General features: G+C 49.6%; 1 protein-coding gene across 7 annotated transcripts in view; it reads left to right on the plus strand.

Moving 5' to 3' along the window:
* The first annotated feature begins 7420 nt into the window (after positions 1 to 7420).
* DAG1 (dystroglycan 1) overlaps positions 7421 to 21937 on the plus strand; it is a 62756-nt gene continuing 48239 nt past the window's right edge. For 2 of the 7 annotated variants that reach the window (XM_054693967.1, XM_037529101.2), the window contains exons 1-2: positions 13772 to 13820; positions 19176 to 19227. The gene's annotated coding sequence lies outside the window, so the exon portion shown is untranslated. Of the gene's footprint in view, positions 7556 to 13703; positions 13976 to 19175; positions 19228 to 21937 lie in introns of those variants that run through there. The other 5 variants (XM_037529110.2, XM_037529092.2, XM_037529155.2 and 2 more) reach the window with 5 other exon arrangements.

Consider the following 21937-nt stretch of genomic DNA (forward strand, 5'->3'; position numbering starts at 1 on the left):
TTTTTAAAAAAGTCTGTTTACCTTATTATTTACTAAGTGTGTGTATTTGACACTTATAGCATTTCTCAATTCAGGCTAGCCACATTCCAAGTGTTCAAAAGCTTCCTGTGGCTAGTGCTTAACATATTTGACAACATATCTAAAAATCTAAGCCCTGCAAACATTGTCTGAATTGATCCTGGTCAAATCTCCAGCACCTTGAACAGAGCCTGGCACAAAGTAGCTGTTCATCTAGTGCTTGCTGAATTCGTGAATGAACAGCTTTGTAACCCCTTGGCACCATCACCTGGGACAAATCACAGTTCCAGGCCTCTAAGAACAAGGTTCCTTCTTGGTAACCCTCAAGCACCGTCGGGACAGCAGCGCCACCTGCTGGTAAGTAGAATCACCTGCCCATGAGAATAAAGCCCCCCTGGTGAGACTCTCTTGGGAGGTAGAATGTTATTTGTTGATATTTGTGTTATTTGTGACCTTAGTATCAACTTTCCAAAGGTCTTTCCCAGATATTATCCCCTAATATTATCAAGGCAACTATTATATAGAGAATCCCATCAATAATCAAAAATAGGCAGCTCTCCTGCCTGCCTGTGACTACTATTCAGGTGTTTCTTTTCACAAACATTTTCCCTTTGCAAAGCAGGAGCAGTAGCTCTCCTGCCCACCTGTGACTATACAAATGCCTCTCTTCTTCCCCTTCTCCTAATAAACCCATCCTTTTTAAAATTTAAAAAAAAATCAAAAACAAGCAGACCAGACCAGGCTCCCTTTCACTTGGCCCACACTTGAATGCTGCCTGAGTCTCCTATAAGCCACCCTCTGCCCAGTCCTTCCCAATTTCTGTTGGCTCTGGACATTTTGAGAACCTGATGAAAGTCAGCCTCCTCTAAGATTGTGCTGTCTGTGCACACACATGCTCATTCCTTGGCATACACGTTGCTCATTGTGTTTGGAGATACAGAAAATCCTTAAATTTGTTTACAACCTCACAATAAGAACTTCCATCTCCAGAGTATATATGTATAAACATGTACTAAATAAATGGTATCCTAGTCAAAAGGCATAGTGGGTCTCTAATAGCAATAAAGTTTCTGATCCAGGTGGGGAAAGCACCTGGCAATACTGACTAAACAAAGCAGGATAACAGCAGCAATAACAATAACCATTAATACTAATTTAGCATTCACTGTATGCCAAGTACTGCTCTCTTGATACTTGTGTTCTTCACTCAATCCACTCCCCTTCAAGGTAGGAATCACAATTATTCTCATATTTCATGTAAGAAAACTGAATGGAAAGGTTGAGTAACTTGCCCACGGCCATGTAGCTGATAATTGACCATCAACTCTGGCAGGAGGGACCTCCCTGGTGGCCTAGGGGTTAAGTTTTAGTACAATTCTATGAACTGAGTTCGATCCAGCCAGGGAGCTAACCCACATGGCACAGCAGACCTGTGTCACCCACTGTTCCCCTTAGTGGTATATTTCAGTCAACCAGCCTATTCTGCTTCCTACTCTGTCTCTGGTGAATCCTCTCACTACCCCCCTACTTCTGGCCTACACTCCAGTTCTTCTACTGAAAATAAATTAATAAAAATTAAAAAAAAAAAACATTCAACTCTGGCAGAAGTAGACCAGATTAGATTGGGAATCAGGTCTTAATTTAAAAAAACATTTATTTATTCATGCATATGAGGACAGGGGTACAGGTCAGAGGTGTGGGGGTGAGAGGATTCACCAGAGACAGAGTGGGGAACAGAACAGGCAGACTGACCGAAATACACTGCTGAGGGGAGCAGCAGGAGAGACAGGAGAGGTCTGCTGCGCCAAGTGGGCCACCTCCCTGGCCAGGGATCGAACTTGTGCTGCAGTGCTTGCAGATAGCTTCACAGTGCTGCTACTTAATCCCTTTCACCACCAGGGAGGCCCCCAAAATATCAGTTTACATATACTGTAATGTCTAGTAGTGTTAAGTCTCTGAACAGAATGGCAAGAAACACAGCCAGCATAACATACCTTACCCTCTTGGATCATAGGACAGAGTTTCTTTCCTCTTCTCTGGTTCAAAGTTGCTAGATGACAGCAGAACATTGCTAGATAACAAGCCGGGGTGGGCCTTGTTAAGGTGAGTAGAGTGGGCTCACTGGGCAGCTTGCCAAAAGCCCTAAATGAATAGAAAAGGGATTCAGTTTCAAAATGGACCAACTGATGGGCAAAGGTTGAGCTGACATGAGATTAAGGCAGGAACCCAGAGTATAGGCATGATTTACATTTGTATTATGCTGAGCGTGAGGCCTGGTTCATAGTAGGTACTCAGTAAATATAGTGAATGACTGATACAGCCAATAAAAGAAAAAAAACCGAAGATGTGTTGATGAGTACATATGTGTGAACGAGAGCCCCCAGCCCTAAAAGTTCCCACAGGCTCGGGCCTTCCTGGTGGCGCAGCAGTTGAGCGCTGGGTTGCGAAGCTGCCCGCGGCCTCTGCAGAGCCGGTTCGATCCCCGGCTGCTCCCCGGCCACCAGAGGAGGGTCCCGCATGGCGCGCAGACCTCTCCTGCCACCCGCTGCTCCCCTCAGCAGTGTACTTCGGTCCTTCTGCCTGCTCTGCTCCCTGCTCTGGCTCTGGTGAATTCTCTCACCCTCCCGCACTTCTGACTGTACCCAGTGCATGTATAAACAAAAACAAACAAATAAATAAATAAAACATGCCTCTAAAAAAAAAAAAAGTTCCCACAGGCTCACAAGTTGGCAACCAGACCCATTCGCATGGGTTAGATTGACAGAAGGTAGGGGGGGCTGGTCACAGATATTGTTGGAAATCTGAGGAAGCCTAGTGTGAGTGGGGCAGCCCAGCCCTGGTGAGCGCAGGTCTAGATTCCCAGCTAGGTCTGCACCTGCTCTTCATTTTACTGTCTGCAGTAGGATGGTTTGAAGTAGCTCCAAGGAGGCAGCAGAGGGGGTGGGCCCCTTGCTCTAGAGGGTAGTGCAAGTCAAGCCTGCCAGAAGCTGCTCCATGACCTACAGCCAATTGGTCCAGAATGAGACTGGAATTTCTTTGACCTTAGGCCCACTATAGGGGGTCTTAACCTAGAGGGCCAGTGAGGGCTACAGGACTTTCTGTTCTGTGACTCTTTTAAATTATAGGCAAGACTGTGTGTATAGGGATTTTTTTAAAAGATTTATTTATTTATTTATTTATACAAGCACTGGGTACAGTCAGAAGCGCAGGAGGGTGAGAGAATTCACCAGAGCCAGAGCAGGGAGCAGAGCAGGCAGAAGGACCGAAGTACACTGCTGAGGGGAGCAGCGGGCGGCAGGAGAGGTCTGCGCGCCATGTGGGACCCTCCTCTGGTGGCCGGGGAGCAGCCGGGGATCGAACCGGCACTGCAGAAGCTGCTGGCAGCTTCGCAACCCAACACTCAACCGCTGTGCCACCGGGGAGGCCCTAGGGGAGGCCCTACAAGAACTGGGGTACAGACCAGAGGCGTGGGGGGCAGTGAGAGGATACACCAGACACAGAGTGGGGAATAAAACAGGCAGATCTACTGAAATACACTGCTGAGGGGAGCAGTGGGTGAGACAGGAGAGGTCTGCTGGGCCATGTGGGTAGCTTCCTGGCTGGAGATAGAACTCTCCTGTTGCAGTGGCTGGGATATCTTCATAGGTTGTGTCTTAACCCCTTGCACCACCAGGGAGGCCCCCTAGGGAGTGCTTTTTTTATGGGGCACATATCAAGTTTTTTTCAGATTATGGAGGTAACAAAGGTTGGGGACCTTATCACAGGGAATGAACCCAAGACAACCCTTTCCCAGGCTCCGTTTCCAGACAGGCCCTAGACTGCCTTCCCAATTGTCTCTTGGCAGCTCCACCACCTCTCTTGGGTCCTACCATGGTGGAATATTCAGCTGCCCCCATTGAGGACTTTGTGTGTCCAATCAGGAAGAAGGCAGAAAATAAAACTTTCTCCAGTCCTTGGGAGCTGCCCGGCACAGCTGGGAGCTTGAAGCAGCTTCCTGCAGCTGCTGGGGACAGGGAGCCAAGGAATGCTTGTGTTTCCCTGGCTTTCCTGGGACCCACTGTCATGCTGCTGAAGTCACTCCACCAGGGTCCGGGTCTCCCTGTTGGTACATTTTATCCTATTATGAAAGGAATCTGAAACGAGATGACTCTAGTGTTGGGCAATGCAGCACCAGCAAGAGGCTGTCCAGCTGGCTATCTTGTCAGTTCCCCTAACTGCTTCCCTGGGCTCTCCTGCTTGGCCCCCACTCCAGATCATTATGCTCAGACTCAGGCAAGTTCCAGCAAAGTCTAGGCTGCCCGCTTGGGGCCTGCTCCCTCAGTCACCTCTGTCCTACTCTTGTCTCACTCCGGTCAGGCCTGGACAGGCTCTGCTTCTGCTCAATCACCCCTGGGGATTCACCCAGCCAGCAGGAAATTCCCCTCCAATGACCCAGCTGCAGTGACCTCTCCTCCAGGTGACTTCCTGAGGTCAGGGCAGGCAGCCTGACTCCCCTCACCTTTTTTGCTGTGCTGTTCCTCCACTGAGGAATGAGAACGTATACTTCTCAGTTGCTCAGGCTATGACTTCTAGTTCTCTGCCTTTGGCCTTCTTGCAAGTATGAGAACAGACTAGGTACTCAGTAAAGGGCTTTGTGATTTGATTTGGCTACTTCCCCTACCTCCGTCCAGTCCTCAGCCTTTGCGTGTGTGTGTGTGTGTGTGTGTGTGTGTGTGTTTGTGTGTGTGTGTGTATGTGTAGAAGAACTGAGGTATAGGCCGAGGCCGAGGTGCAGGAGGTGAGAGGATTCACCAGAGACAGAATAGGGAGCAGAACAGACAGATTTACTGAAATACACCACTGAGGGGAGCAGCGGGCGAGACAGGAGAGGTATATTGCGCCATATGGGGGTTAGCTCCCTGGCTGGGATTGAACTCAGGCCCTTTAAAATTAAAGACTGCAATGGATTAGATTTAAAGACCAGAACTGCAGAAGCAGGCCACCTTGAGAAGACCTTTGTCCAACCCCTATCCCCCAGGCCTTTCTGCTGCTCTTTGTGTTCTTTATTATTACTTTTTTTCTTTTTCTTTTTGTTTTTTGGTTTTTTTTTTGCTGCTCTTTGAAAGGGATTGGCTGGCCAGGAGACCTCTGCGTTTTCTTCACTGAACTTGCCCTTAGTCTCTTCCTTCCTTCACTTCTCCCTGATTACTCCCACAAATCAATAGTGTTAAGATCCTACCTAGGGAAGGTTAGGATGGTTAATGGCCATGTGCGTAAGTGGGGAAGGAGACAGAGACCAGCCAGTTTCTTTTGAGCACAAGGCCTCTGTGACCTGGACCCCAGGGGTGAATGAGTCCTGGCATTTTATAGTTTATGTGACTGTATTCATTTGTTCACTCAGCAAGCATCAGTGAGCCAGGCGTAGTGAAGGTTATAAACATGAACATAGATCCACAGCTTAACCACTTTCTATGTGCCCTCTGGTTAGTGACTTAACCCTTGGGCCTCAATCTTCTCATCCATAGCACAGGGCGAATAATAACAATTCAGCCCAGGGTGGTGTAGGGTGGGCCTTACATTTATTCTGCAGGTGGCTGAAAGTTCCTCAAGGCAATGTTGACCTATGGAATTTGGCTCCAAGATGCCAACTGGACTCTCTGGTGTTGTGGGGGAGGGACAGTATTTTTCCAGAAGGTTACAAGTCTCCAGCACAGATTTAAGCCCCCCAAAAGGTTTCATTTACAATCAAATGTTTATTCTAATTTTATTGGATACCTTCTAGATGCCAGTCCCTGCCTCAAGTGTAGAGGTTTCCATGTCGGAGGAGGGGAATAGGTAGACACAGGTCCTCCACTCTGTCTTTTCTTTTTTTTTTTTTTTTAAGATTTGTTTATTTATTTATACAAGCACTGGGTACAGTCAGAAGCGCGGGAGGATGAGAGAATTCACCAGAGCCAGAGTGAGGAACAGAACAGGCAGACTGACGAAATACACTGCTGAGGGGAGCAGTGGGCATGGCAGGAGAGGTCTGTCGCGCCATGTGGGACCCTTGCCAGGGGCCGGGGATTGAACCGGCATTGCAGAGGCTGCAGGCAGCTTTGCACAGCCCAGCGCTCAACCACCGCGCCATCAGGGGAGGCCCCCTCCACTCTGCCTTAAGGATAAACTATAAATAAGCCATAGTTATGTGGTGGACTAAGCAGAGTGGGGATATTCTCCCCTGCCTGGAAATAAAACAGGGGATGAGCAGGAATGAAGTAGGCCAAGCAGGAGGAAATATCTTACAAGGGTAGGCTTGAGGGGACCTGGCAGACGCCTGACATGTAAAGAGACTTAATGTGCCTGGGGTCACATGCAAAGAAAAACTGGGGTAAAGAGGAACTTAGAGAAGAGAAAGTGGAGATCTAGAGGGAGAAGTGGAGAGCTGAGGAGTAGGGTAAGTTGGAAGGGAGACACCCAACCAGGCAGGTCAGGGTGAAGTGGGAAGTCAGGCAGGATTCGGAGCAGGCTAGGATCACAGATAGATTTGGGTTTGGGACTTAGCTCTGGCTTATGAAGACTAGGTGGTGCCGCTGCAGGCAGTCTTCAGCTGAGGACAGGACCCCATTGCCTGTCTTCCCTTCAGGCCACAGTTCTGGCAGAAAGAAGTGCTCAGAAACCCAAGTGGGCAAGAGGGATGTGCAGGGTAGCGGCTAGCACCTGGCCCTCCAGCTGACTTTGGAGGAAGCCTGGGAACAGCGGCAGCTGTTGCTTCTTCTGGGGGTACAGGCTGCCCACAGCTGTGGTGGGTCTCCAGGATTTGTGGTCAATGACATCTGAAAGATAGGGCTGTGGGTGGGCCAGCAGGGTCATCAAGGCAGGGGTGAAGGAGTCAGTGTCCCATTCTGATCCAGCTGTCTGGGAACAGCTGCTGGCCCGGAAGGGTGAGGGTGGTGGGGGAAGCCTGGGCAGCAACAGGTGAGGGAGCTCCCCGGCTGCAGGGTCATGGGAAAGGAGGTGGAGAGCAAGTGGGGGAGGAAGGGAGGGCATTGGGGGAGGGGAAGCATCTGCCAGCCAGCCAGGCTCTCCAGCATTCCTTCTTGCTTTCTTCTTTTTTAATTTTTTTTTTTTTTTGGCCCCTGTGTATTCTGATGCAACTAGAATTCCTCAGGGAGGGAAGTGTGTGTGGGGGGGGGAGGTAGGGGATGGGAACCAGGAGAGCTAAGTGCTCTCCTCTCCCTTTCAGTGGTTCCCCAAAAATCATCCACTTGGGCTGTACTGCTTCTCTCAGGACTCTTTAGGGACCTTCCCCCACCCTGGTATCTGCCTTGGTTTTTTTCCATTTACCCCACCCCCCCTTCAGCACCTTATCTGCACCTGTGTCCTGGTCCTTCTCCTAGGAAAGAGTAAATAAGCATAGGCTTTTCGGAAAGCTCTGGCCCAGAGGGTGAGAGAAGGAAAGGGTTTAGAGAAGGTTTACCCAAGTCAGTCAGAGGCAGGCACCAGAGCCCCTGCCTGTGTGCACCCAGTCCTCAGGACCTGGACCCTGAGCACCCCACTAGTAACATCTGCTGTGAGGGTAAGTAGGCCTGCCTCCTGGAGCAGAGGGGATTTACTGGTGAGGCTGGCCCCAGTGGTTGTAGGCACAGTAACAAGCAAGGCCTGTGGGCTCCCACTTCTCTGCCCTTCTCAAGCACCAAGATCTGGGTGCTTATATTGAACCAATCCCTGAAGGCCCCAGGCAGCAGGTGAGTACAGGGGAGTTTCAGGCAGAGGGAAGGCAGAGGGTCAGCTGGGGTCAGCCTTCCTTCCTAGAGTCCCCCAACATGGGGTGAGAAGCTGCTGGGCCTTGACTCTGAGGCCAAGGCTTCAGTGCAGCATTGCTTCTGCTGTACCTACCTGTCCCATCTTTGTTCTGTACCTGTTGCCACTTTCCTTCATGTGCTTGGGGACACAGAGATGGGAATGGGGAGGTAGAGATGAAATGTTTCTTTTCTGGAAAAACTCTTGAGACATTTCAGGGCCTTTGAAAAACCCCTTACCATGTCTGCATCCAGCCATGCTGCGCCCCAGAGGCCCTCAGCCCTGGCTTCAACCTGGGGTCTCTTTTACTTTGAGGGCCTATTCTGAGCCCAGCCTCCAGTCCTTTCCATTCCAGATCTTCCTAGTCCCTGGGCTCCTTTATCAGTTACAGTCTACTGAACCCACCTGATGAACAAAGACCCGCTCCTGCCATTCACAGGTGATGGCAGTCAGGGAGGGACCTTTAAAGGTCACCAGCCCTAAGAGCAGGAGGAAGATGGCTGGGGTAGCCAGCTGAGGCCTCACATGCTTGCCAGGTAACACCCCACCTGATCTCCCCTCCTTCCTGTCTATGGCTTGTCTTAGAACCTGATTTGGGGCAGACCTTTCTCTCCTCCCCCATTCTCTCCCTAATTCCACCTTTTCCCAGGGAGTAGGTGCTAGGCCCTCTCTGGTGGACTGTCTCTCCCAAAGCTATCTGATTATTTACTGTCTTTCCTCCTCTTTCCTTTGTTAATTTTTATTTCTTTTTTAAAGATTTATTTTATTTATGGCACATACCAGGAGCTGCCTGAGCACAGGGGAGTCTTTCTTCCCACCACAGGGACATCCCCTCCCCCATATGGCTTCGTCCTCTGTGACTGGAAGGAAGGTTACCTCCTCTTTACATTCCTGGGGGAAGGTGGAGGCAGGGAAAGTGATACCTTTTCTCTCTAGATGCTTGTTCTGACTTGACTTCAGTGCCCTCCCCCGCAGGACCCCCATCTCTGCCCTACACCTGCCTGCTCTCACGCTTCTCTTTCTCCACCTACCAGGGGAAGGAGGGGCTCCTAGGCCCCCCCCCCCCCCCCCCCCCCCCGCTCTCCTCACCAAGCTACATTCCTCCCAGGAGGCCTGAGGGCACTTCCCTACTCCCTTTCTCATTTCATCCCCCTTTAGTTTCCTTGACCCTTGCTCCTGGGATCCTATACATCTCATAAACCCTGCCTGGTTAAATCCAGCCCCAGGGCCTGCCCTCTCACCATCTCTGTTCCGTTCACTGCTTAGGCCATGGCAATATTCAGGGTTCCCCACGCCTGAGCACTTCTTCCTCTGCCTTCACTCAGACCATTCCCTAGGTTTGTTCCTCTCCTTCCCTAAGAAGTCCCAGAACTTTCTCATTCACCTCCTGCAGTCCTCCCTTCCAAGGGAGGACTTCTCAGATGAACTATAATACCCAGTACATCCTGATCTCTTTCCCTGCCCCCCCCATCCCTTTATAACTATCTGATTATTTACTGTCTTCCCCCCCTTTCTTTTAACCTTTATTTCTTTTTTAAAGATTTATTTATTTATGCATACAAGCACTGGGGCACAGGCTAGAGGTGTTGTTGGGGGAAGGCTGAGAAGGACCTGCCAGAGACAGAGTTGGGGAGCAGAACAGGCAGATCCACTGAAACACACTGCTGAGGGAAGCAGCAGGTGAGACGGGAGAGGCCTGCTGCGCTATATATGTGGGTTAGCTCTTACCTGGGGATCAGAACCCAGGCTGGCAAAAGCCTGACAGTGCCCTGAGACTCAACCTCTGTGCCACCAGGGAGGACCCTTGACTTTTTTTTTTTCCTGTCGGCCTTAATAACAGAGTCAGAATCAGCTGTTGTTTGGTAGCCCATCCATGTATCTTGACTGAGGGGACTCCAAGGGGACCCCAGGTTGATGAGACAGGTCAGCTCTGAAATAAAAGGCATCTCTGCACTGGAAGAGCCTCTGGCCTTGCCCTGAGCCAGGCATGGACATATGATTAAGAACAGAGAAGTGCCTCTCAATCCAGTTGAACCAGATTAGTGTAGGTGGCTTCCCCTAAAACTCCATGTTTAGGGGCTTACTGGTCAGCTACCAAAGAGAATTAGCAAGTTTGCTCCTCAGCTTTGCTTGCTTCCATTGGCTGCCAGGTCAGACCAGACCTAATCTTGGCGTTAGTCCAGTATTCAAGGTTACAAATCCAGTGTTTTGAGAACAGTCACCCAAAGTCGACCTTGGGGGACTGTCTTATCTCAGAGTTAGCAGGGAGTGGAATGTGGCTGATGGAGGAGTCAGTGGACATGTGTCTGTCCAGGGGGAAGAAGGGACTTATATTCATATAACTAACACTTACTCTTCCTATGGAGTTCCTGTCCCCTGTCTCTGGAGGGCTAGAGGTGGAGATTATTGCCTGGCTAACAGAGGAAGGCCCATATATCAGACATGTTTTGAAGGGGTCTGGAAGTTGAGGGCCCTGTAAAGGAAGGAACTGGTTTCTGGAAGGCTGGTGGTGACCCACAAACACGCCTGCTGGCAGTTTCTCCCGGATGAACTTATCAGCCCTTTCTTTCTGCCAGAATTGCCAGACAAACTGCCTTCTGTTAAATCCAGACAAAAGGGACCCCTCCCTTGCCCTGACTTGGCTGGTTTTGCTGGTCAGCCCATTGCCCCCAGGCAGACCTGAAGGCTCTGCATTTGGATTAAGAGCCTCCACCCTCAGCCAGCTCTAACTCCTGTCCCTCTCCATTAGCCTGGGACAAAATCAGCAGCTGGGGCCTCCCTCGGACTGAAAGAGTCTGAGGCTGGGCACTGGCGTTTAGCCCTTGGGAATATACCAGAGTAAGAAGTCCTGGAATCCCTAGACCAGAGGGAAGTTTGGTCCATGTAGGTGTCTGTTGAATTTTGTATGAGTTAAAACCAAGGTCTTTAACATAAATCACATCAACCCCAAGTAAGCACTTGGGCTTTGCTCAGGGCTTGGACCCTTAGGGATGATTTCCAGCAAGTGGAAGTGAGGCATGTAGCATTCCCCGATTCTTTCTTTTCCAGACAGAAATTGAGCCTCTGCTATGTGTAGGCTGTTAGGTGATGGTTGAAATGAGTGACAAAGCTGATTGGTTTCTGGCTTCAAGAGTTCATGCTCCAATGGGGGAGACAAACCTTAATGAGAAGATTTCCTGGTCTAAGTGGAGGAAGCAGAAGAAACCATTGGGCTTGAAGAACACCATTCTCCATGATCTCCTGATTAGTTCTACCCAGGCTCACACCACATGGAACCTCAGAGTAGTAGCTCTTGGTATCTTCCAACTGGCTGTGAGCAGCAAACCTGATTTAGGATGGCCTAGACCCCGCTGGGATTCCAGAATGGTTCCTAAAGGAGAGCCCTGGTGATTTGGGGCTGATACCTGGGGTGGGTTGTTCAGTTTCCTGGAAGATAAAAGGATTTGACTCTCATGATACAGCCCCCACCCAACCTAGGGACACATGAAGACAGCTGTCCTCACTTTTTACTTTGCTATGGGCTCCATGGGGACTGGTTGTGCTCAAGAGGGGGCTGGTTAACCCCCAAAAAGTTGGTCCAGCTCTGACCAGCCAGGTCTCCTACATGCTAAGGTCCAAAGGAATAATTCCAGACAAAAAAGAAGAAAAAGAGCAATAAGGCCAGAGGTCAGAGTTATTTTGGCCTGGGCAGAGGAAAACAGGAGAGATCTGCCAAGGTTGGAGGCAGGGGAGGGAGAGAGCATCAGGGCCAGTCTGGGGCTACAGAACCTCCAACTGACCCAACTTGGAGAGGTAGGGACTGGAAAGGATTTGGCTGTAAGGACTTCAGGCTAATTCTGGTTGTCGTACCCTTCGAGGATGGGGAAGGCCCTACTGCACCTTCTGGCAATAGGGCCCTATTGCACTTTCTGGTAGCTGAAATGGAGATCCTCCCTTAGTTAGAGCTTTGCTTGGGCATGGGATGCTGGGTCCTTGCAGGCCAGAATGAAGTTTGGTGTCTCACCTAGCAAGTCCAATGCCAGAAAGGAAGAAGGGGAGCTACTCTCACATCCGTGGATGGTCAGTGAAGAATGAAGAGTGGTGAGCATATTCTGTGCAGATGGCAGGAGGGAGGTGTCTCATGAGGCCAGTATCCACTATATGTGCATATATAAATATATACACATGCATACATATATACATATACACACATATACATATATACATGCATATAATACAATGCACATATAATATATACATATAGATATAGAGTATCATCTATCTATCTACCTACCTACCTACCTACCTAGATACTAAAATACCTAGCAGAATCTAGGGCTGCAAAGCAGTGCCTAGTGTGTGTGTGTTTGGGGGGTGGGGAAGAGACTCTATAAACTGAAGGAGTGAATAAGAAAATTCACTCATTTTGTTTAGAGACTCTGACTTTCTGCATTCTTTGCCTTTTCAAAGCAGAATTTGAGAGCTAGGTTTGAGAGGTCATTAATCTTTCAGTTTTAACATCTAAGGGATGATTTGGGGCCTTTCCCTTTTTTTTTAAGGATTTGTTTATGCATATAAGAACTGGGGTACAGGCCAGAGGTGGATGGTGGTGGTGGTGGTGGTGGTGGTGGTGAGAGGATTCCCCAGAGATAGAGCGGGGAACAGAACAGGCAGACTGACTGAAATACACTGCTGAGGGGAGCAGTGCCAGACAGGAGAGGTCAGCTATGCCATGTGGGTCAGCTCCCTGGCTGCCCAGGTTTGAACTCTGTGCTGCAGAGGCTGCGGATAGCTTCACAGTGCTGTGCTTAACCCCTTGTGCCAGCGAGGCCCCAGGTTTTTCTTTTCTAAGTTATGTGAATGAGCTTTGTAGCATTTAAATATATGTGTATTTGGGACATGGAGAATTTCCTTCTGCTCTCTCTGAAATGTGTGGTTCTCCCAGATGCTTCTAAGGAGTGGAGAAAGCAGAGATCCCCAGAACTATCTGGACGCTGGGAGTTCAGAGAGGGGAGGCCTCCCCATCCGAGCAACTAGTTGTGTTTACAATGTGTTCATGGCAATTCCAGCCCGGCCACAGGAGGGAATAGGCATATCCTGTGCAGGGGCTGACACAGGGAGCAGAGACCACCACGCGTCCCATCCCCAGACTCCTGCAGAAACGGCTCAGTTCCTTTAGTTGTCAGGTACCAGGCCTTTAACCGGCCCCAGGTAGCCCTGTGGTGGGGGACAGGAGGGAGGAGGGGAGAGGTGAAGGCGCTCGTCTTTAGGATCCTACCCCTGAAGGATCTCTAGAGTAGCTCCTGTCCCTTACTCCCCCACTCTCAGAAAGAATGCGGGCCACAAGAAGTGAGTGACTGGAGCCAGCGGGTCAGAGCTATTTTAGGCAGCTGGCCGAGGAGGCTCGGATTCCGGATTCCGGTGTTAGGGGGAGGGGACAAGGGTTAGTCCTGGGGCGCCCCGCCAGCAGGGGCCTAGGACCACAGAGTCAGTCACTCCCTCGCCTCGGTCTCCCCATCCCTGTAAGGGCCGGGCAACAAGACCGTCATCCTCCGCAATATAAAGGACGCTTGCTGGTTGTTTTGAGAGCTTACAAACAGCCCTTGCTTTGCGTGCGAGAGAAGTGAGTCGAACACAGTAGATGGGTGGCCAATGGTGGCGGGGCCAGTTCTCGAGCGTGACCACCCCGGGCTGGCCCGACGCCTCTCAGGCCAACGCGCCCCTCCTCCACTTCGATCCTGAACTCCCCGGGCGACCCGGGGTCGGGGCGTGTCCCGGGGACAGACCGGGCCGGCCGCGGGGCGGGGCCTCCAGGACGGGGCGTGTCCTCGGGCCGGGGCGTGGCGGGCCAATGAGCAGCGCTGCGCGGGCGGAGGCGGGGCCTGCGCGCGGGTGCGGCGCGCTGCGGGCGGCCGACGCAGGCAGAAGCGGTAGTCGCGCGGACTGCCGGTCGGCGCCGCGCGGAGCTGGGCGCGGGATTGGCTGCGGCACTCGCGTGTCAGGCGGTTGCTAGGCTCCGGCCGCGCGCCCCGCCCTCGCGCTCGGCGCCCTCTCACCGCCCGGTACGTGCTCGCGCGGTGGCTGCGGTGCGGCGCTCCTCGGGATCGGCGGCGGCGGCGGCTTCGCGCCGAGTCCCCGGGGAGCGGCGGCGCGGCGGCGGCCGCCTCCGGCAGTCGGGAGGAGGGAGCACCTGCCGCGGCCCGCCCGCCGGCGCTCGGTGAGTGGGCCGGCCGACCCCTGTCGCCGAGCTGGCCGCCCGGGCCCCCATCCCCGTCGCCGTCCGAGCCTCCCGAGGAACACCTGCTGCTGCTCGCTGCTTGGCCGGGGCGGGGACACCGTCGCGGACGTCCTTGCGGCTGAGGCGGCGGCGTGGCCTGGGCAGAGCCGCCCTCTTCCTCGCTGCGCTGGCGAGGGCTCGGGGCGAACAGGGGCCCGGCCGGGCTGCGCGCCTCGGCGAGGGGCCAGGCCTCAGCCCGCCCCGCGCTCCTGGGAACGCCGGGCCTGCGCGTCGGCCGCGGGCGTGTGGGGCCTGCGGGCTGCCTCCCGGGCTGGCGGAGAGGGTCGCGCGGCCCGGTCGGGCTGGAGCCGGAGACTGTTTGGCCCGGGGCGGGGACACTGCAGCCGCTGGGTCCTGAGCTCTTTTGAACCTTGCGGTCGGCCTCTTCCCCCCTTATGCTTCTTTGGAAACCAACTTACTACCTTTTCACCTTTTCACTGGTGTTTCCAAAGCCAAATTCACCCGTGGATATATTTGGAAATGTCCCCAGAGAAATGCTTTCTCGGGTTAGAATCCTTATGCCATCAATTCGAAGTTGATTTCATATAAACTCAATTTGAAATGCAGGATTTAGTTTCTATGACTTGAAGCTTTTTTGGTTTTGTAAACTGACTTCAGCGTTAGTTGCAACAGTGATCAAGAAGATTTTCCTTAGTGAGAGCTAGAGCCTGGGACAGCACCTTGGTAGCCTAGAGTTCTAACTTAAGAGCCCGTCCGGTAGTTTCCTAAATAAGCGAGTGGAAGTGATTCCTGGCGTGGTACCCAGACTTCGCGCAGGGAGGGTGGTGTTTATAGGACGTTTGTCCAGATAAAGAGTTGGATGTGCTACCAGGTATTTTGGAGTCTGGTGTACGTGGAATAGAATTACTGATGAAGTAGCTTTATCAGTTACTTCGTGTTCAAAGATTTTGTTGTTCATGATTTTGTCCCTGTTTTTAAAAAAATTCACCCATGAAGACACAAATCTATAGCTTGAATTTGGAGAAGTTGAATTGAACTTTGCCATGGATCCAACGAATAATAGGATAGTACATGATGTATGTTTTTAAGGCGGTAGAGGAGTTTTTGGAGTTCCAAATAGGAGGAATGTGTTTCTTGCACAATATGAGCTGTTTCAAGGTTTGTGGAATGTTATATGAAAGTAGGGGTAGGTAGTATTATAGGGGCAACAAATACCTGGTTGGAACATGAAAAGAAGCACGGGGCAAGTCTTCACTGTTCTGAAAAATTGAGTTGGCAAAATGCATTTTATTAACTTAACAAATACTCAGCTTTACTACTTGCCAAATTCTGTAGTAGGTTCAGAGGCCCATGTAAGAGAGACTGGTTCTGTCCTTGAGGAATTCAGCTGGGATTGGGGAAGCTATGGTTGATTGTGTCTGCCCACTAGGTGTGCTCACTTGGTGCTTTGGGAGCCTGAGGAGAGAGGGAATTCCTGAACTGGGGATTTCAGAGCCAGCAGGAATTAGCTGGGGGACAGCAAAGTCCAAACATAAGGAACCACATAGACATGAGTGCCTAAAATAGCACCTGTGAGTACTCCAGCTTGACAGGTGGGAACCCTGGGCCTTTCTTGATGTGCGCAGGAGTTCAGACTTCATATTAAGTGTGCTGGAGCCTGGGAAGTCTTTTATTCAGTGGAATGACTTGGTTCAGAGCTGTGTTTGGAAAAATCTTGCTGGTGGTCATGTAGGTAAAGGCAGGGAGAGCTGAGGGTGTTAGGACCTCTAGCTGTAAAGTCAGCCAGTAGAGGAGGTATGAGGAGTCATCTGAGAAGAGAGGCTGAAAAGATTGAACAGAGGGGATGCCAAGCTGTGGGTGGGGGAGGAGCCAGCATTCAGAAGTGTGTGGGCCAGAAGATTAAACATTGAACCGAAGATTTAAATCACCTTTTCTGTAAGTTTCCTGCTGTCTGTTAAATATTGAGTTGAGAATGGTGGGGCTTGGAAGGACTCTGGGACTACTTAGACTGGGTTTATTTGTTTCTTTGTTTGCTTTTAGGCATGGCGCTTGATTGATAAAAGCTTTTATCTCACTTAAATTTGGGGCATGATTGGTATAAACTTTGCAGAGTAGATGTGTGTTCACTGTTCACTCTTGTTGAGACAGATGAGCGAATATTCAGTCCTTTACCTCACACTGTTCTGCTTTTCCTGCTCTCTTGGGTCAGTGATGTGATGGACTGACATCAGCTAGACAAGTGCCTTCTGTGTTTCTGCTCTACATGCACCATTCTTTTTTTTTTTTAAATAAAGATTTATTTATTTATGAATACAAGAACTGGGGCACAGGCCAGAAGTGCATGGTGGGTGAGAGGATTCACCAGAGAGAATGGGGGGCAGAACAGGCAGATTGACTGAAATACACTGCTGCTGAGGGGAGCAGTAGGCGAGACAAGAGAGGTCTGCTGCGCCATGTGCGTCACCTCCCTGGCTGGGTTGGAACACGTGATGCAGTAGTTGTAGATAGCTTTAGTGCTGATGCTTAACCCCTTGTGCCACCAGGGAGGCCCCCTACATGCACCATTCTAATACTTATGAGAATCCTTTATACTGACTGAGGAAAGTGACTCACACATGAAGAAATGTTCCTAATGTCGCACAGCTGTCATCATGTGGCAGCCAGGATTTGAACCCTTGTTGAACATTTGTCTGTACCCATCTTCATTTGTGTTGTATCAAATTAGTAATGGTGGCCTTGGTTGAGTGCTTCTCTGGCAAAGACCATGCCCAGGTAGGCAGAATGCTGGGGTGATATATATGGATGAGATGTTGAGGGACTGCACAGGAATAAGCTTTTGAGGGACCATTCTCAGAAATAAGTGTTTGCCAGTGCCTTCCTGGGGTCTGTACTGGTTGCTCTGGCCACCATGCTGAAGTAACCTAAGGAGATTGGGTTTCCAATCTATCTTTGAATGGAAGGGGCAGGTACGGATAGTGAAAAGAGGTGGATGTGAGGTGACATCAGTCAAGTGCTCAGAATTAAGAGAAGGATCCCTATCTTGCAGAAAGAGAAAGCATGAGTCTTTGAGGCAGACAGGGAAGACTAGGGACTGGTTGGGTGAACAGAAAAGGCCACTGGGGGCTCGAAGACTAGGCTGTGTCTGAGGACAACTTGTGGACAGGCTGGAGGCACAGGAAGTGTCCTCTGGGGAAAAGTGGGGCAACAGACTGAGCTGGGCCAGTGGGGTAGCTCCTGGAAGTTCAGGGTAAGGTAGTGCTCCTGATAGGAAGGGATGAGAAGCCAGGAGACCAGTTTTGAAACTCTCAGGGGTGTAATTGAAGGCCAGGATGGCAGAGAGTAATAGTGAGGAGCCAGTGAACTTATGAAGGAGAATTCATGATTTGTGGACCCATTTGGTGGGATAGGGGACCAATGTATATTAAAATGTCTACAGTTTGGGAGATTAAAAATCATGATGGGCTAATGTGGCTTTAGGCTGGATTGATTGAAAAATTGCCATTGGCTCATAGACTTGACCTATTCACGGCAAATTAAGGGTGACCCATGGTGATCTGGAGTCAGAGCCCCTTTACATGTGTTTGTCTTTTTGGTCATAACTTTCTTGATAAGAGCTGTACAACTAACCTAGGAGAATGGTAAGTGGTGACAAGACCATTTTAGTGGATGGACAAGTACAAGAGTGAGGCATGCCTTTTTTATAGCTTTCATAGGAAGTCAGTGATGGGTAGTTTGACTAAATAGCCAGGTTTCCCTGTGTGTTGTTTCGATTTGAGCACTGCAGAGTGTTACTGCTTGGGGGCTGGAAGCTTCCAGAGTATCAGAGAAGTAAGAAATGCTGGTGTGAGCTTGTTGAGAGAACCCAGATGGGGTCTAAAGAGTATTGAAATTAAAGGGAACTCAGGTGAGAATAAATTCAAGTAGTATGTTCTTTAGTGTGTTGGTCAAGGATTTCTCCCTCCTTTTCTGGAGGAAGTTTTCTCCATACTCCATGTGTTTCTGTGCTTCTGCTGATGTTGTTGTGCTGTTGCTTTATTTTTTTTTTTAAGGGTTTATTTTATTTATTTATGCATACAAGAGCTGGGGTGTGAGCCAGAGGTGTGGGGTGTGTGTGAGAGGATTCACCAGAGACAGAGTGGAAAGCAGAACAGGTGGATCTACTAAAATTCACTGCTGAGGGGAGCAGCCAGCGAGACAGGCGAGTTCTGCTGCGCCATGTGGGTTAGTTCCCTGGCTGGGGATTGAACTTGTGCTTCAGTGGCTGTGGATAGCTTCATAGTGCTGTGACTTAACCCCTTGTGCCACCAGGGAGGCCCTATTTCTTGGGTTTGATAGCTGTGCACTTTCTTTCTTTCTTTTTCTTTTTTTTAAGATTTATTTTATTTATGCATCCAAGAAGTGGGGCATAGGCCAGAGATGTGTGTGTGGGGGGGGTAGGGGGGAGTGAGAGGACTCACCAGAGACAGAGTGGGGAGCAGAACCGGCAGATCGACTGAAATACACTGCTGAGGGGAGCAGCAGGTGATACAGGAGAGTTCTGCTCTGCCATGTGGGTTAGTTCCCTAGGCGGGGATTAAATTCCTACTGTAGTGGCTGCTGATAGCATCATAGTGCTGAGACTTAATGCCTTGTGCCACCAGGGAGGCCCCTAACTGTGCATTTTCTTAGCCTTGCTCTGAGTCAAGAGTGGAAAGATGGATGCAATTGTATGACTGAGGGTGTCTGAGTCGGTGAGGCTGTTTAGCATTCTCTGTTGAGTAAATGAAATCTGAATGGAACTGTAGCAGTGTGTTTATATTTCTATTTTAAAAACAGAATTCTAGTGGGACCAATAAGTTGAATATAAATATCACTTTTATGACTGAATGTCTTTATCCTGTACAGCATGTCTTTATCCTGTGCATTTAGTAGTTGAGGTTTTATTTCTCAGTTGTACCTTCTTGATCTAATTGTTTTCAATAATACTGCTGCCAAAATTTTAGACATTGGAATTTATTTTATATATTTGAAACTTTATAATTTTTGGTCCTGGGTTGGCCCTTTGACGAAGACGGATGACTAATTGGCAGTGTGGGCTAGAGACTGGGTCGCATTCCCCACTTCCTTTGGAGTTGGTCGTTGAAGTAATTGTATTTTGGTTGTGGGCATTCACCAATATTGGTTCCTTCTTTTCCTGCAGGGCCTCTGCTCTCCAGGAAGATAAGACTATTAAAGCCGCATAGCACTAGAAGGTAAGGTAAAGGTATTCAAAAAGAGAGTTTTCTGTAAAATTGAAAGGTTATGAGTAATCCCATTCTCAGCAAATGATTAACCATGGAATTTTATTTTAGTTTAAAGATTTATTTTATTTATTTATGTATGCAAGACCTGGGGTGTAGGCCAGCGGTGCGGGAGGAGGGGAGTGGTGGTAAGAGGATTCACCAGAGACAGAGCTGGGAGCAGAATAGGCAGATTGACTAAAATACACTGCTGAGGGTTGCTGCTCTGCCTTGTGTGTTAGCTCCCTGGCCCAGGATCGAACTTGTGTTGCTTTGTCTGCCAGTAGCTTCATATCGCTGAGACTTAACACTGTGCCACCAGGGAGACCCAACCGTGGGATTTTATTTTATTTTTTTAAAGATTTATTTTATTTATTTATGCATACAAGAGCTGGGGTTTTGGCCAGAGGTGCAGGGAGGTAAGAGGATTCACCAGAGATGGAGTGGGGAGCAGCACAGGTGGATAGACTGTTACACTGCTGAGAGGAGCAGCGGGTGAGACAGGAAAGATCTGCTGTGCCATGTGGACTAGCTCCCTGGGCGGGGATCGAACTCCTCCTGCAGTGGCTGCTGAAAGCATCATTGTGCTGAAACATAACCCCTTGCATCACGAGGGAGGCTCTTGAGAGTTTTTTTCTTTTTTTTAAAGATTTATTTATTTATTTATTTATACGAGCACTGGGTACAGTCAGAAGCGCGGGAGGGTGAGGGAATTCACCAGAGCCAGAGCAGGGAGCAGAGCAGGCAGAAGGACCGAAGTACACTGCTGAGGGGAGCAGCGGGTGGCAGAAGAGGTCTGCGCACCATGCGGGACCCTCCTCCGCTGGCCGGGGAGCAGCCGGGGATCGAACCAGTGTTGCAGAGGCTGCGGGCAGCTTCGCAACCCAGCGCTCAACCGCTGCGCCACCGGGGAGGCCTGGCTCTTGAGAGTTTTATCGTAATATTAAGTATAAAGCTTTTGGAAAAATGAGATGTGACTTACATTTTTGTGGGAGTACTTCAATAATGTCAAGTAAGGCCGGTTTGTGTTGTTGTTATTATTTTAGGATTTATTTATTTATGTATACAAGAACTGGGGTACGGGCCAGAGGTGTGGAGGGGTGGTGAGAGGATTCACCAGAGACAGAGTGGGGAACAGAACAGGCAGACTGACTGAAATACACTGCTGAGGGGAGCAGCGGGCGAGACAGGAGAGGTCTGCTGCGCCATGTGGGTAGCTCCCTGGCCGGCTGGGGATTGAACTCGATTGGGGATTGAACTCGTGCTGCAGTGGCTGCAGACAGCTTCACAGTGCTGTGCTACACCCCTTGTACCACCAGGGATGCCCAAGTATTATTTTTGAATGTTTTCACTAGTCCCTTTTCTGTGACTTGTGTGAGTGTGCAAATTTTATATCCACAAAGAGATCCCATGGTGATGTTCCCTTACTTTGGGAATATCTGTAGCCACAGATTCATTCTTCCTGAGGAAGTCATGGCCCTTGATACTCTAAATACAGGGGAGCGTGTAGATGAGTGAAGCACTTGGGAAGGATGTGTCATATTCAAGAAAACAGTGGGCAGTGCATAGCTTGTTCCCTGTTTTGGCATTAGCTCTTCATTTCTGTGGATGTTGAGTTTATATATATGGTGTATGGTAATCTATGAAGAAGAATCTGCTGGAATTCTTTCTAATTGGTATCTGCATTGAAATAGTGTAGTGGAATTGGAAGGTGTTTGTTTTTGCAAATGTTAGGATCATCTCTGTTTTAAACAACCTCCCACTTGCATTCCAAAGGTTGATAAAGGATTACTTAAAAAGATTCCCAATACTTTTGATGGCAGAAGTGAACCAGCTCTGTGTTGGTTGCCATAAGTGCCTCTTTTAATTAGCTGAATTGTTCTCCAGGGCAGGGTTGATTGTCTAGCCAGTTTTTGCCAAGAAAAATGATATAGTCAATAATGGAATTCCAAATAGCATTTCCATTTTATTTGGCTATTAATCAGAACCTAGGATACCATCCATTTCCTGGGTCCTTGTTTTACTATGGACTGCTTCACTGAATGTCTTGTGTATATTCCTGCTTGTGCTGGTAGGTTGTCTTTTTTTCCTAAATATTTATTTATTTATTTATACAGGAACCAGGTTCAGGCCAGATGTGCGGGAGGGTGAGAGGATTCACCAGAGACAGAGTGGGGAACAGAACAGGCAGACTGACGAAATACACTGCTGAGGGGAGCAGCAGGCGAGACAGGAGAGGTCTGTTACACCATGTGGGTTTCTCTCTGGCCAGCTGGGATCGAACCCACACTGCAGAGGCTGTGGACAGCTTCACAGGGTGGCGCTCAACCGCCTGCGCCACCAGGGAGGCCCTAGATTATTTTTTGAAACTGGAGACTACCCTATAGGTAGCACTTTAGTTGGGGGGGTTTGACAGTCTTGTGGAAAATGAAGAAAACACCGTTGCTCTACCTGTTATGTTAAGCTTGCCTGAATAAATGTCTTATATTTTTATTTTTTTAAAGATTTATTTATTTATGCATACAATAGCTGGGTCACAGGCCAGAGATGCGGGGGGTGAGAGGATCCACCAGAGACAGAGTAGGGAAAAGAACAGGCAGATTGACTGAAATATACTGCTGAGGGGAGCACCGGGCGAGGCAGGAGAGGTCTGCTGCACTGTGTGGGTTTCTCCCTGGCCAGC

The sequence above is a fragment of the Talpa occidentalis genome, unplaced genomic scaffold (genome assembly GCF_014898055.3).
Source record: "Talpa occidentalis isolate TD23 unplaced genomic scaffold, MPIMG_talOcc4v2.1 talOcc4.10, whole genome shotgun sequence".
Classification (NCBI taxonomy): domain Eukaryota; kingdom Metazoa; phylum Chordata; class Mammalia; order Eulipotyphla; family Talpidae; genus Talpa; species Talpa occidentalis.